The 16,522-nt window shown below is 38.7% G+C and overlaps 1 protein-coding gene across 1 annotated transcript in view; it reads right to left on the bottom strand.

Annotated features, from left to right (window-relative positions):
• LOC134534107 (cationic amino acid transporter 2-like) overlaps nucleotides 1-16,522 on the bottom strand; it is an 81,439-nt gene that overhangs the window by 27,522 nt on the left and 37,395 nt on the right. The window lies entirely within an intron of this gene.

Raw genomic sequence — 16,522 nt, forward strand, 5'->3', positions numbered from 1 at the left:
CTGTTGTTGTTCAACTTCAGCTTCGGTTGAGTTGCTTCTCATTGGCAAGCAGTCCTCCGATTGAGTTGTGAGCCAATAGGAGAGGCAGCGGTAAGGTATAAATAAATATTTGAATTTTTTTTTACCAACAGCGAAATGAATCCGCTAAATTTTCCTGTTTTGTGTACATATGTAATTTTTTTTTCTAAAATTATAACCAGACACTGTGGTAATGGCAATAAGAATAGACTAATTTGTATAGGCTACATAAAAACTGGTGGATAATTTTTGTGTGTTGGGGTTACAAAAAACACTGGAAAAATAATGAGCCCAGCAGTTAGCATTAAGTACTGGGTCGTTTGTAACATAATTATTAACCTTATTTTACAGTGGATATAATTGATGCCAGGGGGAAAACAAAGGATAAATCCGTATGATGGTAATTTCGCAAGCGCAAGATGCCTCCCCCCCCCCCCCCCCCAAAGTGAGGGGCCTATTAGATCTTCCCCCCCCCCCTTCCCCGCCAGGATTTACGTGAATGCCCGACTGTGACACGTCGCGCAGGAAACGCCGCGCGCTGCCGCCAGGGGCGCTGGAGGAGAAAGCTGGCCCGCCCGCGGGGCGAAAACAAGAGATAACGCGGAGCGGCCCGTTTCGGCCGCCGTTCGCCTAGCGGCGCAAACAACCAAAAACCGACCGAAGGCCCGGCCGCCCGACCCAGATAGCCGGGGCGACTTTCTAGCCTCGCCGGCGACGGCTTGCCGTCTGCGCATCGCGACCCGCCGATAGCGGTGCCTACCATCGGGTCGTTACCACAACGCCGAAATACCACAACGCCAAAATACCACAACGCCGAACGTGCAATAACGCCGAATGTCAAAATTGACCACAACGCCGACCGCTAGAAAACTGCTGTGTACCACAACGCCGAATTACCACAACGCCGAAAAATGATTTTGCGGGGAAGGGGTGGCCACAGGAGCAAAATTAAAAACAACTGAATGAATTTGTGTGCTAACCTTACCTAACGTAACCTTTGTGGCAGTCCTGCAATGACATTTTTCGGCGTTAACGTATTTCGGCGTTGTGGTAATTCGGCGTTGTGGTACACAGCAATTTTTGAAGCTGTCGGCGTTGTGGTCAATTTTGACATTCGGCGTTATGGTATTCAGCGTTATTGTACGTTCGGCGTTGTGGTGCGTCCCCCCGACACCATCTGAGTATCCTTCTGCCACTGCTGTTCCGTCAGCTGTGCTTGCAAAAAAAAAAAACTTCTCGTGGGCGTCAGGTACCTAGGGGGGGGGGGGGAGGTGTAAATCACCCCCCCCCCCCATCCCTTCCCAAAGCCTGTGTTAATCCCCTGACATCGAGAGGATATCCAGCTCAAAACCGATTTAAAAAAAAAAAATGGGGAGGACATCTTTCGGACAGTCGACAAAATAGAGCATGGGTGAGGGAATTTTTTCAAAATGAAACATCTCTTTCATGGGGAAGGAGGGTCTTTGGTGACGTAAAATATAATTAACAAAAGAAAGAACACCAACTTCAGTGGCTAAAAAATTATGTTTGTGAGATTTAGTTTTTCTTGCTCCTTGTTTGAAAATTTTTTTTCACCTCGGAAGTTTCCCCTTCCCCACTCCTTATTACCCACACACTTCCAATATTGATTTTCTATCACCAATTAGTTTATTTCGTAACCTAGTTGATCAACTTACAGTCAAAGAAAGAAGCGATGAAAGAATCAAGTAACAATCAACAACAATTGAAAAAATAATATATATATACATACATTTTTGCAGTCTAATTTTGCGACCAAATGATTCTGCTAAGTTTCCGGGTCTTTTATCATTAGAGGATTAGAGCTACGTTTATTTCATTTATTAATTTAGCTCCAGGTAGACTCGGCTGTTGTTTAAGTACTTAGTCAAAATCCGTGTGCACTCTGACACTGAGACTGAGGTCAGAGACTGTCATCTTTTGGAATGGGTTGCAAATGATCGTATCAGTCTATTTCTCACCGCTCATTTTGTTCCAGGGCGTGATGATAGAGCTGTAGTCCATTCATCGACTCAAAGCATCTGTACGCGTGTTTTAAGTCCACTTTGCTGGCGAACGAATCACAGAAATGGCGTGGCTCTTCTAACCATTAGGGACACGTATTTTTTTATGATCGCTCAAATACTGCAACGAGGTATGCTCACACGAGAGGTTTATTCATTGAGATTGGCCGGTCGTCTGCAAGATCATAATTTGCCTTATTTGGCCAGGACAATCGAGGACGCGTATGCTCCCGCATTGAAATATTGTAATTATTGGTGTCCTTGAAAAAGACTCCACCACTCACGAAAAAAAGACGATTCTGCGGTGTTTTTTATCTCTTCAAGCAATCCCCTAACCATGTGACATGCTTTACGAGTGACAATTCGGGGAAATGGGCAAGAACTGGTAAGTGTTTTTTCAGGATTGTCAGATTCGAGTAAAGTCATGTGACTCGGGCTTTTGATCTGGTGATTTCATCGGCGCTATCTCCGAATCAACTTCTGACAGTCATAGGTAGGGATACGGAAATTTCGCGCATCATTTAGTCGCAAGTTAGAATGCAAAACCTTCAAAATCTCGCTCTGTGTTCATGATCGGACGGCAGTTATTTGGACACGCCACTCTAAGATCGTGAGCCAACGATGCCCAGCTAGGAGAGATGCAAGCGAATCAGGTAGTGCCAATTAACAAGGACGAAAAAAAATGTTCTCGCTTAGAAACCAGCCAATGGGAAAGTAAACATGGGTTGAGCACACCTATGACTTTTAATTCTACCCTGACGAATCCGCGAAATTTTCGGGTCTCTAGTCATAGGCGACCCCACCGTTAAGTCTTCCAGGCCAGACGACGTCCTCAGGGAACGGTCCATCGGCTAGCGCACGAGAGAGACAACATCACACAAGAAGGCGACCAGCTCCAAGTAAACATGTTTACAAACGCGCAAGTGTACGGTTACACCGGCAGTCGGTATAAAGCGTGTTCAACTCCAAAACCGATCCGTCTACTGTCATCTAATGAATGTGTTGTAGATCCTATTTATCCGAGCAAATGTTCCTCTTTTAGATGATTACCGTCAGCACCAACTTTAAAAACAATAAAATATTTTCACCTTTTGATATTTTTTTTTTGTTGCAGTCGGTAAACTACTGCACGAAATTCTGCCAGTAGCCTAATATTGTCCATCTTCCGGGATTTTTTCCCCCCGCAAAGGACTCTTTATACTCTCAACGCCCAACAGTCAATCAGAGGCTTATGTAAAGAGATGCAGTTCTGAACTACTTGACCAACCTGTTTACGTTGGATGAGAAATGGCCTCGAACGAAATACGTTCAGACTGCGTGCAACCGCACGCAAAAGTTCAACTAGAGTTCCGCGTAACCGCGCCCTAACTTGTGTACTGCGAACCACGTCGAGGCCTGCAGGGACGTTTGTCAGCCTAACGAACGTCCAATCATTGAAGTAGAAGTAACGCACATATGTTTCAAGGGCGTCCTGGACTTAAAATAAACTGCGATATAGATATTTCTCCAATAACTATTTCTGTTCACAATTCCCCCAAATTTAATGTAAACATCGTGTGACTTAACGCCTGTTCACACTGGCGTCATATTAGGTTAAGTAGTTTAAGTACGTATTTTTAAATCTAATTGGCTCAAAACAAACATTTAGCAATTATTTTTAAGTGTTCAGTTTTGCAGGAATGTACTTTTTCATGCCAGACATTTATAAACAAGATCTCTCTCTTGAGAAGACGGGACCTACCTTAAGGTTGTTTCCATAACACCTGGTTATCGAATTGGCGTTCTCAAATTTAGGAGTATAACCAATCCAATAATATAATATTTCGGTGGAAAAAAAAACGACTCATGCAAAAACCAAAACTCACATTTATATTCTGATACAATTTTACTCTTGGATTTGGACAATGGAATATAAAAAGACACCCATACAATATGTTGGTTACTTTTTTTTTTTCATTCTGTTGGTTTCGCAGAAAAGATCCTTAAGGCTGTTCAAGAGGTCCAAAAATCGTCCCTACTTCAGAATGACTTCAAACTGATACATCACTCACAATAGTATGAAAACTGATCGCCGGACACCCTAACAGCGCTTTATAAGACTCAAAGTTCTTTGTTAAATGTAAATAAATTCTAATAGAGACAGAACTTTAAAACTGCAGTATTTACGAAATGTTTTAGTCTCTTGAACAGCCGTAAGCTGATCTCGTTAGTTTCGGACCAAGTTTTTATAACTTTGGATACTGCAGCAGGAACCAGCATTCTTTTTTTGGGACTTGCTGGAACGCGACTCGAGGGAAACGGGATGACGAAAATTACGAAAATGTAAACGAGCAAGGTCAATTTAGCGGCACTTGGCAAAGACTGCGGCCTTGGCTCGAAGAACAACTCCGCTCATGCAGAGGCCGTCGTCGCTTCTTGGCAAAGGTTCGTAACTCTCGGATTGCAAAACGGTTTCGAAATAAGGGTCAGGGTGAAGCTGGACTTGCAATTATCCGTCGCGACAGTCCGTCACTCGTCCAATCCGTTAATCACGTGTCCGTCGGCCAATCAGATGGCACGGAAAATTTTATCCGTCCGTTCCGTCGGGATCTTAACAAGCTTTAAATTTCGACAAGCGGACGGATGAAATTATAACCTTTAAAATGTCTGAAAGCCATTGCCTGTATTTTAAAAGGTTTTTATTTTATTTTTTGACGTGACAACGTCTACTAAATCGATGAACGCCGGCTGCACGCACGAAAAAATGTCCCGTTACGCACATTGTCCCGTTACGCTGTGTCCCGTTGCACTCGTTGTACGCTTGCGCCGCATCTATCTCTCTTCCACTCGATTGGAACAACCATCCATTTTCCTTTTTCGAGGCACATTAAACATGAAACACTCCCATTAGTTTCCTACTTTTCCTATCATCGTCCTATCCTTAACAGAATAACACAGATTGGAAGAAGTTAAATAGCAAACATGTATAAAAGTTATAGTTAAAATAATCTCTTCGTTAAAGTAATAAACATATTTGAATTAATGAGTGCAAATAAAAGTAAATTTATCAATTAAATTGTACATTACATTTCACTCCTTCTTTGTATCCATACAAAATAGTGATAATTCAATAAAAATGATTCAATTTTATTCATAAAAGTATGCAATCATTTCATCAATGTTTTGTTATGACGTCACGTTAAACTATCGTCCGTAAACCGACTTTACAGAAAACCAATTTTTTTTTCTTAGCTATTTCGATATTACGTTTTTACTTGCGTCTGAACACATTTAAATTTTTGATTTTGAAACAAAAAAATTATCGAGACAACGTACGGTAACTCAATAACGTTTGATACATTTTGAAGATATGAAAATATAGTTAATTGTTAATGAGTGCTTAGCTTTTAAGATTGTCAAACTAATAACCTTTTAAAAGATAAAATTTCTTCGAAATTCAAGCCTTTCCAGGTGGAAAAAAATCATATTATAACTCACGTGCGTATCATTGTCAGCTTGTCGTCGTGTTGGCCATAATACTTGTTGAGTTTCATTGTTGGTACTGTTTGTCCGACATCAGCTGATTTAGTCCTGTATTCTGAGATTTTTTTATCTACATAGTTTTTTTTTTTTTCGTAATTTTTCCATTGAAAACAGTGGAAAACTGCAATGGCGTATGTCCAAAAAAAATTGCCTGTTGTTTACTAAGTAAAAAAAATTAATTCAAATGCGGTGTTTGTTAACTTAAATATAACTTTTTTTTTCCATTACGATAAAAATCCTCAATATTGTAGTTGTTTTCATAGTTATAATCCTGTAAGAATTTATGTTCGCTATGTTACTTGCATAGTGTTTAGTTGTAAGAGATGCAACGAGCCGTAACCTCAGCACCTAATGAAAGACAATTAATTATCATTAATTATTTTACTATCTTACACACAGCTAGTCTTCCAACAACACACTTTTCCTTCTCATAACACCTTTTTTCTTTGGAAGGTCAGAAAGAACGTGTTACGACGACAGTCTGGGAATGTCCCTCCCCCCCCCCCCCCCCCTCACGGCACGTGACGTGGGAAGCTATTCATTACCACGATGACTCTGATATGTCACAGTAAGTTCGCCTTGAAAACCCGACATCACGTGTTTCTTTTTTTTTTTTTAATGATCGCGTGGTAATAACTTGGTTGCATTCGTGGCCCCACCAATTATGTCTGCGTTGTTTAATTGTGTTGGGATCGCATCAGCACGACGGACGCGACGCGAAGGTCGCGAAGCGACAGCAAAATATCGTGTCATTTTGAACATCCGGTATATACAAAAATATACAGTATACAAATAGCTAAATAAAAAATTGTTCTGAGCATTACATTCGCATTGCATGTACGGCATCCATAAATATTTACACATTGATTGAATTTATCTTTTTGAGCGACCACAGCGTTTCTGGATTCAAATCACGGGTTGAAAATATGGACGTAGATAAGTTCCTTGGTCGCGCACTCTGTCTCATGCATACTGTAATTATTTTTTTTTGTAATTGGAACTGAGATGTTCATATATCATATTCAGATATTTGTAAATTTGCATTACAAAATTGTGTTCGCTGAGTTCGTATTCTTACCCGCGCAATTATGTGTTGTCCCCGAATAACTCCAATAGTTAAAGTTATTTGTAAAGTGTTACCTGAATAGCTTTCCAGTATTAATTGCGCATATTAATAGGCATAATAAAACAAAATAAATTCAAAACACTATATATTCTATTATCTTTTCCATGGTTTCTAAAATTATGCTTGAATGAATCATCAATTATAATATAAAATTATGCGCCAACTTTCGTAAGAACTACTCAGTATTATTTCGAAAAAGTATTTCATATATGCAAAAAAATACCATAGTCATATAGTGTACAAAGTTACAATATCTTTATTGTAGTATTGCAAACTATTTCTTTGCAAATGGTTTCCAAAGGAATCTGTCGTGAAAGCAAATATATATTTTTTTATTTTTCTGATTTTTGAGTTACGTGTTAAAATCAAGTAAAACTGAGCATTTTGTAAAATTTCACGAATATCCTTGGATGTTTTTTGTAACCAGCATTATTCTTAAATTGAATGTGAAAAACTTTATGACATGGTTTTTAGAAAGAAATAAAAAAATTGTCACACGTTCACAAACTGGGGGAACCCCAGTAAAATCAAAGAAATGATGAAATGGTTGTTTTGGGAAAGTGAGGGTGGTGACTGCGCACCGGTGGTCTTGCCGGCCGCACGGGGGGGACAGGGCGGGGGGGGGGGGGGACGAGGCCGGCGAGTCAAGGTCGCTCTTCGGGCAGGTCGCCGCGACCCCGGAGCTGACCTCGCCTCGCCCGAGTTTCGTCCGCCGACGTCACCACCTCTCTCTCTCTCTCTCTCTCTCTCTCTCTGCCACGGGGGCGTGCGTTTCCTGATGTGTAACACCCGCTGGCGTGTTCCATAGCGGATTCCCCCCCCCCCCTTTTCCTCCAGCCGAAACATGAACAATGTTTAAATTTTCTCCTAATTCCTTATCATAATTAGGACCCCGGGAATTTCGCGAACTCTTCTGGCCTCCGGATGGACTCCAATATCCTCTACACACTCGGGCAAATACCAACTGTTCATTATTGGCTGTTGACTTGTGAGTCGTCTCGACTGGGGTGGCCCTGTGATTCGACATTTCTATGAGTGGAGGGGTCTCTAATTGGCCCTCAGTCCTCCAGATTAACAGAAAACAATTTACAGAAGCGGCAATAAGGTATAATTAGAGACCTGCAAAATTCGCGGATTCATTGACCTCTAGGATAGACTCCACAGTCCTTTAAATACTCGTGGAAATGACACCTGTTCATTGGCTACTGACGAGTGAGACGTCTCAAGTAGGCTGTCCGTAATTCGGCACTTTCTTGGTTTAGTGTTTCCCATTGGCTCACAGGTCCCCGGATAAAATGTGGGCCAATCACACAAGCGGTACGAAGGTATAGTTGTTTTGATGCTAGCCTATCGCGAAATGAATCCGCGAATTTTGCATGTCTCTAGGTATAATTATTTGTATTTTAGCATAACACGAAATGAATCCGCGAAATTCACGGGTCTCTTACTTATCATAATTAGGACCCCGGGAATTTCGCGAACTCTTCTGGCCTCCGGATAGAATTCAAAGTCGTAGGTGTGCGCTCAACCCACGTTTGCTTTCCCGTTGGTTTTTTTTTTTCTTCTTAACGAGAAGACTTTTATCCTTGATAATTGACACTAGGTACCTGATTCGCTTGCTTGTCTCCGAGCTGGGCATCGTTGGCTCAAGGTCGTAGAGGGGCGTGTCCGAATTAACTGCGGTCCAATCACGAACACAGTGCTAAAGTGTGAAGGTTTGCCTTTTAACTCGCGACTTTATGAATACGCGAAATTTCCGTACCTATCTCTAATCATAATTCATCAAACTTACGCGCCTCTATGGGACTTGAAAAGTGGCAACCCTGTTATTTTACACTCTATCCTGTATCACTTAACAAATACCGTTATTTAGAATATTTTTAGTAGCACAAAATATCCCTCGAAAACACACGTTCTCGGATTTTTTTTTCTCTTCACACTGTTAACAAAAAAAAACAACACGTTAAAGACGAATCCACGAAATGAAACTTGTACGGGCGAGTGCAGTGGCTGTTAAATGATATTCCTGATCAAACTTTAATTTTTTTTTGTAAATCTTGAGCGGTTTGTAAGGGTGTTCAAGGGAGTCGGACATGTCATTAAAGGCAATGTTATGTGAGATATTAGTCATATATATGTAACAAGTATGTGTTAAGTGCATGTTTAATAACATTTCGAAACCAAAACTACTTTTATTACATTTTTTAATTTAAATTTTAATGTCCTAAATACATTCATACATATCGATATACTTATATTTCTTTTTAGTAATGTTTAAAGATATATTTATTGTAAAAGTTTCCAATATTATCCCCTGAAAATTTAATTTCGTTAGAGCCAGAAGATTATTTTTTTCTATTCTATTAAGAATTATGGTCATTTGAACAGAAAATAATATGGTTGCAGTTTACTTAGAAAATGAAATTATAATAGGGGTATTATGGAATCATATTACCAGAGGATATAGCCGTGTCTGTTCACTTTACGCTGATACATGATTTGTATATATACGATGAAAAATACAGCTGTGGTGTATGAATACATGGAGACGTGTGTCGCTCTTGCGCGAGTAACCGACTTTCGTGTTTCGTTCCTGCGCGACCCTCGTCTTCGCGTGTACTTCCGCTGGCGCTCGAGGTGTCATTGCTTGGAACTACGTCCGGGAGCTCCCGCGCGTTCGTCAAACACTACTTTCGCGCGCATTTTGTGTTTTCTTTCGTGAAGTGCATTTGTTAGTCGTTGAAAATATTCTTCCGTGCGCCACCATGCCAAGGTCTAAACCACCTCCGAGCCGCTCTCACAAAAAAAAAAAAAAAAGCAAGAAAGCAAGGATCAAAAGGAATTTTTGGCTGGAGAAAAAAAGCTAAGGATACCGAATCTGAAAAAACTTTCCCATGTTTTCATTGCGTGTATTTAGTTGTGTCTATTGGTATATCCTTAGACAATGTGTAGTTTTAAATGTATATTTGCATTCCCACACTCTGGACTCATTAGTTTTTATTTTCATAAATATATAATCACCTACATCTAGCCCACAGTGGGGCTGTACACAATTTCTCTTTCAGTCGTCACTACTTGGACCCTTGTGTCCTATTCCTTTGGTACTGCCCTCATGAAGTTATCTCGGGACCTTGTCTCCGGGTTAGAACGTTTCGGCAGAAATTAACTTTTATCTACCTTTAAAATTCTAGCAGGAACATGTCATGAACAATTAGATTTATGACCTTGTAAACAGCGTCATGTAATGGTGGCCTGTATCTGCTTTCGTGTGATTCTTCAGAGGTTAAAGATTATTCATTAATTTTGCTTTCAAAAATTGCTTTCTTTAATTTTAAGTATACATTATAATTTCTTAAATTTTAATTTCATAAGAAGCTTATTTATGATCGTATTATATTTTTTTGTGTTTGGAGTTATTTTAGGTATTGAGTTGATCGGGAGATTGAAATGTATTCAAAGTTTATAGTATTTATTTTATTCTTAATTAACTGCACATATGATTTAAGTAAATGTAGGTGTGGGTTTTTAGTATAGCAAAAGGTTTCAATAACTATGACTAAATAAGTTTTTATTAAATAAAAATATAAATGAAGTATGAGTCTTGTTTTATTGACGAAATGTAACATTGCAAAACCCAGCAGGTCGTTTAGTTTTTTAAGGTATACTAATATGTTTTATGTTATACAGAAAATTTGCTGATTATGTCAATCAAGGTCATGTTAATTAATATTTGCTTTACATTTTTACTTACAATGTGTATTTACACTATTTACTAATTTTTTCGTATTTGGTTAGAATACTTATGGATAAATATTTTACAACATGTCATTTAAAAGAAATATGCACTGCATATGCATTGTGTCTTTGAGTTATAAAATGCAATACCTTAAACCAAAATATTTGAGAACTATAAAATTTGTTTCAGCAATCATTGTTCAATCTAGAAACATATCGATATACTTTAACGTTGAATACAGACAAAAAGCTAAGAGAGTTTACACCTATATAAGTTATTTTTATGCGTATGGCTGAGTACATGTGATATATATATATATATATATATATATATATATATATATATATATATAAGTATCGGCATGTGTATGAAGCAACAGGAAAGATAATCGAGAAAGGATATTAAATGGCAGCCATATTATTCGCTGTGAAAGTACGCCGTCGCTTAGCATGAACACGCGAAGCTACGCTCCGTGCTGGCACAAAACAACCTGGCGGACATCAGGCGAATACGACCCGGCGAGGAGTGAGTTCTGGTTGTGATATCCCATCCTACCTGCTGCCAGCCTACAAACAGTTAGCTAAACCCCCGCTTGGAGCGACAGGGGCGACATTCTTACGCGCGTCGACCTCCCGCTGTTCAGGAGCCGAGCGACACAACCTCCACCTTCGAAGGCCCTCAGGCGACTGAGCGCTCAGCGGCGAGACCCAGAATCATATACAGTGCTCTTAGGGTGTTTAGTGATCAGTTTTTATGCTATTTAGAGTGATTTATTAGTTTGAAGTCATTCGGAAGTGGGGACGTTTTTTGGACCACTGGAACACCCTTAAGAGGCCACTCCAGTGTTTCAGGGGCACTACGCAACCTGCGTTAACCTCATAAGATTCAATGCTATTTTCATTTTGCTTATAACTAATTAACTAATATAGATTTCGAAATGATGCTTGCTTTATATGTAAGACAACGATGCTCTTATCAAAGCCACTTTCTTCAAAAACGTGCATAAATTATGGTTTTATACTAATCTTTACTAATATGAATAAGTGTATTGTCTAGGTTTGAACCATAATTTATGCACGTTTTTGAAGAAAGGGGCTTTGATAAGAGCATCGTTGTCTTACATATCAAGCAAGCATCATTTCGAAATGTATATTAGTTAATTAGTTATAAGCAAAATGAAAACAGCATTGAACCTTATGATGTTAACGCGGGTTGCGTAGTGCCCCTGAAACACTGGAGTGAACTCTTAAGTCGCGTCGACACTCGGAGCTCTGCACGCTGTAACGTGCGAGTTCGCCCTGCCACTTGGGACGAAAATTACCTGTATATCTATTGCTAACAGCAGTTACTGTAAACCTTACAAGTTATTGAAATACACGCAGACCGTGTTTTCAGTCATGGCTGGTAACTTTTACAGCCTATACATACACATCTATACAAACTGTGGCGTTTGAAAAGACGTACCTAAGGGACCCGACAAAATTATTTGCCGGGCCCTTAGTTTCCGGGCGTTAGAGTAGGCCATACCAGTATTTTCGTAGGTATTTACATATTTATTACAAATTAGAACTCTTCCGTATCATAATGCGATTATGCTTCGACCCTCAATGATAATTACAACAAATTTATGTTAAAGTTTAATCAGACTCTTTTTTTTACACTGCAATCAAGTGGAAATTAGTACAAGGAGGACGTGATTTCGTAAGTCGGTCGAACGATTTATTTAGTTTTCCAAGGTTTGAAGACTGACGGACGGCTTCATTAAGGCCAAACTACTGGCCCTGGATGACAGCGGCAGTGACACAAAACTTCAATGTTACTGAACTTCAAAACGTGTACGATTTCGTTATCTTTAAAAGATTTGTGCAATGGGAGTGCATGACTTGATGTAAGTTTTTGGACATACGCCATTGCTAAGAACTTTTTCTGTTGAAGAAAAACTAATAAATAAAATAAATAAATAAAATAAATAAATAAAAATAAAAATAAAAATAAAAATACTGTGTTTCCGTACCATGTGCGTCTCTGCCTGAGGACGGGAGCAGATAGCAGTTCCCGAAACGTCGCTTGTTTCTGTTTAGGTAAAACTATTGTATTTGTTTGTTTTTTCGTTTTGTCATGTTTTTTGTCTCGCTTCAACTGTTGTGCTGAATTATTTTGGGTTTCAATATTTTTGTGTTGTCATCATTTGTGGGGATTTTTTCGTTCTCTTAGTACATTTTTCTTTGTTTTTTCTTTGTTTGCTGACCATATTCCTGTTTCGGAATATTTTGTGGTGTTCATATCCTTGTTGACAACAGCAATTGTTTGCTTAATTTTGTGTGTTTTTTGTATCTTTTTTTGAGTATTTTTATTTTTATTTTTATTTATTTATTTTATTTATTAGTTTTTCTTCAACAGAAAAAGTTCTTAGCAATGGCGTATGTCCAAAAACTTACATCAAGTCGTGTACGATTTCTTTTTTTTTTTTTCAACACGACATTCCACTCATTTGAAGATGATCATGGGTTCACCCCCCCCCCCCCCCTTTTTTTTGCCATTAATCACGATTACTCACGAGCACAAAGTAGGATATCGTGTAGTTCAGAAATTATATAATTCTGCGTATCTTACGTGAAACGGGTAGTTTCTAAATGTTTGTGCATCTACAATATTGTATATTGTATTGAACCAAATATATAACTATGTTCCATAGTTTTTAAATGCTTTTATCACTTCAGTGAATGTTATTGAATGATTTTGAGAACCATTAGGTGAATTTATATTTCAATATAGCATGAACCAAGAGCACGAAATCGTGTGCTGTTGTTTAACCATTTTGATGATATAATTTATTAGTAGATAAAAATTATATTTTCCCTAAACCCTAAAAATCTCTCAATGTTAATTTTTTTTGTAAAGACAAAATCTAATTTATTTACGTATGATATCCCAAAAATAAAGTGTTTTAAAGGCAGTCTATAAGCGTTTAATTGAAAACTTTCTCAATATAATTAAATGAAAACTTATTAAGTTGAATAATTCATTTCTAAACAACTTAACATAGTTATATTAAAAATTATTTATTATCATGAGCAAAACTCAAATATGTACGGTTTAAAAATGTATGATATTACCACCTTAAGCCATCCTACATGTGTGACATAAAACCCTTCGTTTTTAAACACATCTCCCCCTGTTTTTTTTTTACAACGAATTAGTTTGGTCGCGGTTGTGTCGTAATATTGCTTCTGTGATGAAATAACTCTCATCTTGGCTCATGTGCAGGCTCACGAACGGAACTGTGAAAGCAATAAGAACCACAGCTTGCCGGACATAATGGAGATTAGCAACACTTTTACCAGTAACAGCGAGAAGTAACACGAGGGAAAAAAAAAACATGAGCGAGTTATTTAGTACTCGCCATAGATGTGTAACATCTATCCTCGGTAACGAACAAATCCACGTGTCCTCATGTTGCGAATACACTCATGATACGAAACTCGGACACGAAATTTAACATAGAATTCTTTTAAATAATTACGAGCGTGATAAATACAGGAAAATTGTATTTTCAACTACATTTCTGGACGCGAATCGCACGTAGTTTCCGCACCCGCCGCTAGAATTCGCTTCCGGAGCAGCTACGTCGACTATCGAAAATTTCGATCTGCAGACCGAAAGTTTAAACTACATAATGAAACTGTTCCAATAAAAGCAATAAAAAAATACTAAATAGTTAACACTATAAAGTATCACTTTAGCTTTGTGAACTTTGGTTCGCGCCAACCGCAACAGATGGCAGCACCCTGGTTACACATTTCCGTTCCCCGCGACTTCCGTTCAATCCGCGAAATCACTCCCACCAAATGCCGTGTGCCTAGAGCTAAGATGCTGCCCGTCGGAATCTTTACACTATGGCCACGGATGTTGAAAGTAAAACAAGTGTCTCCTTGTTACTGTCACAAGTTACTTGTTACAAGTGTCACCTTGTTACTTGTTACAAGCGTCACCTGTTATTACGGTGTCTGTCCTCGGGAACAGTTATTTGACAGTTATTGCCCGGGCTTGAAGGTCGTTGTGTCGGAGGCAAGTGTCTGTGGCTCACACTCCAAACACGATGCCAGGCTAGGCTCTCCAAGCACTTGTACACAAACAAGACATGACGAGGGGGGGGGGAGAGAGAGAGAGAGAGAGAGAGAGAGAGAGAGAGAGAGAGAGAGGCTTCAGTTCGTACTGAGCGCCTGGGCAGCCGTGGGTGGATTGTTTTCACCTCCCTTGCATGATGTTAGCCGAGAGTGTAGCTGCTCTCTAATGACCTCGCTGTTTTCAAACGGGCCTGATACCACACTAGCCGCACGGGACTCCGACAATAGTCAGAGTCGCATTGTCCACCGTGTCACGTCCGCGCCCCAGACCTGCTTCCGGCAGCGTTGCCAGGTCGCCCGACTAACCGTCACTTGTCCTGGGAAGCCTACAACTCACGCAGTTTCGGTTCCCTACCACGTTCGTGCAACTTCGGATTTCTCTCAAAAATTAGAATTAAAAAAAATCGAAGGGTTAGGTTAGGTTAGGTCAGTCACAACATGCTTGTTTTCATTTGAAACTTCTGATTTAGCGGCTGAAGTGGCGTTAGTTCCAAAACGCAAAACTTCGGAAATCTTCGGAAATTCTTGCAGGGAACCGAAACTACGTGAGTTGTAGGCTTCCCACTTGTCCTCCTGCGCGCAGACAAGTACAGTCATGGATATGTTAGTTTTGAGAAGCCTAAGATGTCCATCAAGTTCTGTCCCTGCCCGAACACGCCCGAATATTCACCCTCGGCCAACCTCAGGATTTGTTTTATTTTTGCGCAGGAAAAAAATGAATTCAAATATTAAAAGTGGTCGGTTAGGTTAGCTACATTAAAACACTTTAAAACACTATGGACGGTTAGTTAGGTTTGTATAGATACATTAAAATAAACAGAGAAGAATAAACATATATAAATAAACCCGAGGTTGGCCGAAGGTGAATATTCGGGCGTGTTCGGGCAGTGACAGAATTTGATGTACATCTTAGGCTTTCCGTTAGTTTTCTTGCCACTAGTTTTTACTTGTACGAAAAAAAAAAAAAGCTGTCACCACATTCACAAAACGTACCATAGTTCTTGAGCAATGTAGGAGACGAATTTTTATCGTGGTGATAATTAATATTAGGAATAGGCTTTTAATAAATGTTCATACAATAGTATATTACTGAAACCTTCATCTCCTGCCAACTCAATTAAAGTAAAGGAAATAATTCCACCCTTAGGCGCATATTTATACAAGTCGGTGTTCAAAGAACACAGGTCTGGACCTACGCCTTTCTTGACATCTTAGTAGTGACTATTTTTGACCTACGATTATAGCCCACTTGTCGACTATCTTGAATATCCTGAAACATTTAATCACCCTTTCCAACGAAAGACAGCCTTTTCTAAGTGGGCCGTTTATAGTGTTTGTAATGAGTGACGCGTTTGTTATGTGTGACGTGAGTAGTCCACGTGTTTTGACTTTTTCTTCTGCCCCATCCCCCTTACGATCTACCAGTAAATGAATGGAAAGTTTTCATTTTTCTCAGCGCACACGTGTTACTATAGGTCTGTCGAAATCTGAAGTATCGTGAATTGATGATTGAATTTTATTTAAAAGCTAAGTAAAGTTCTGTTTCTATCAAAATATTTTAACCAAATACAATTCTCATAAAAAAAACCTATTAGTTTCGTATTAAAAAATAGTTTCGTATTGTCATTCTTGTAGAATATTAAGTGTTTTTTTTTTTTTTTAATGTGTGTTGATGATCCAAAGTTCTGGAGTAACTTAAGTTAATGTAATTGTAATCTAAGAATTCGTTAAAAGGTATTTTCATTAAAATTAACTTTTGTGATTATTACTTGATTATAATTTTAAACTTACTAAAAAGCATGAAAAATTTTATTTAAATTTAAAGATTGTTTATAAACATTTTTAGTTCAAACAACAAACGCGTGTTTTTTTTTATATTTTAAAATAAAATTTATTTTTTTATTTTATGTTTAATGATATATTTTTTCTTATAAATATCTCGAAATTCACCACAAAATCATTTTTCAGAGTC

The sequence above is a fragment of the Bacillus rossius genome, chromosome 7 (genome assembly GCF_032445375.1).
Source record: "Bacillus rossius redtenbacheri isolate Brsri chromosome 7, Brsri_v3, whole genome shotgun sequence".
Classification (NCBI taxonomy): Eukaryota; Metazoa; Arthropoda; class Insecta; order Phasmatodea; family Bacillidae; genus Bacillus; species Bacillus rossius.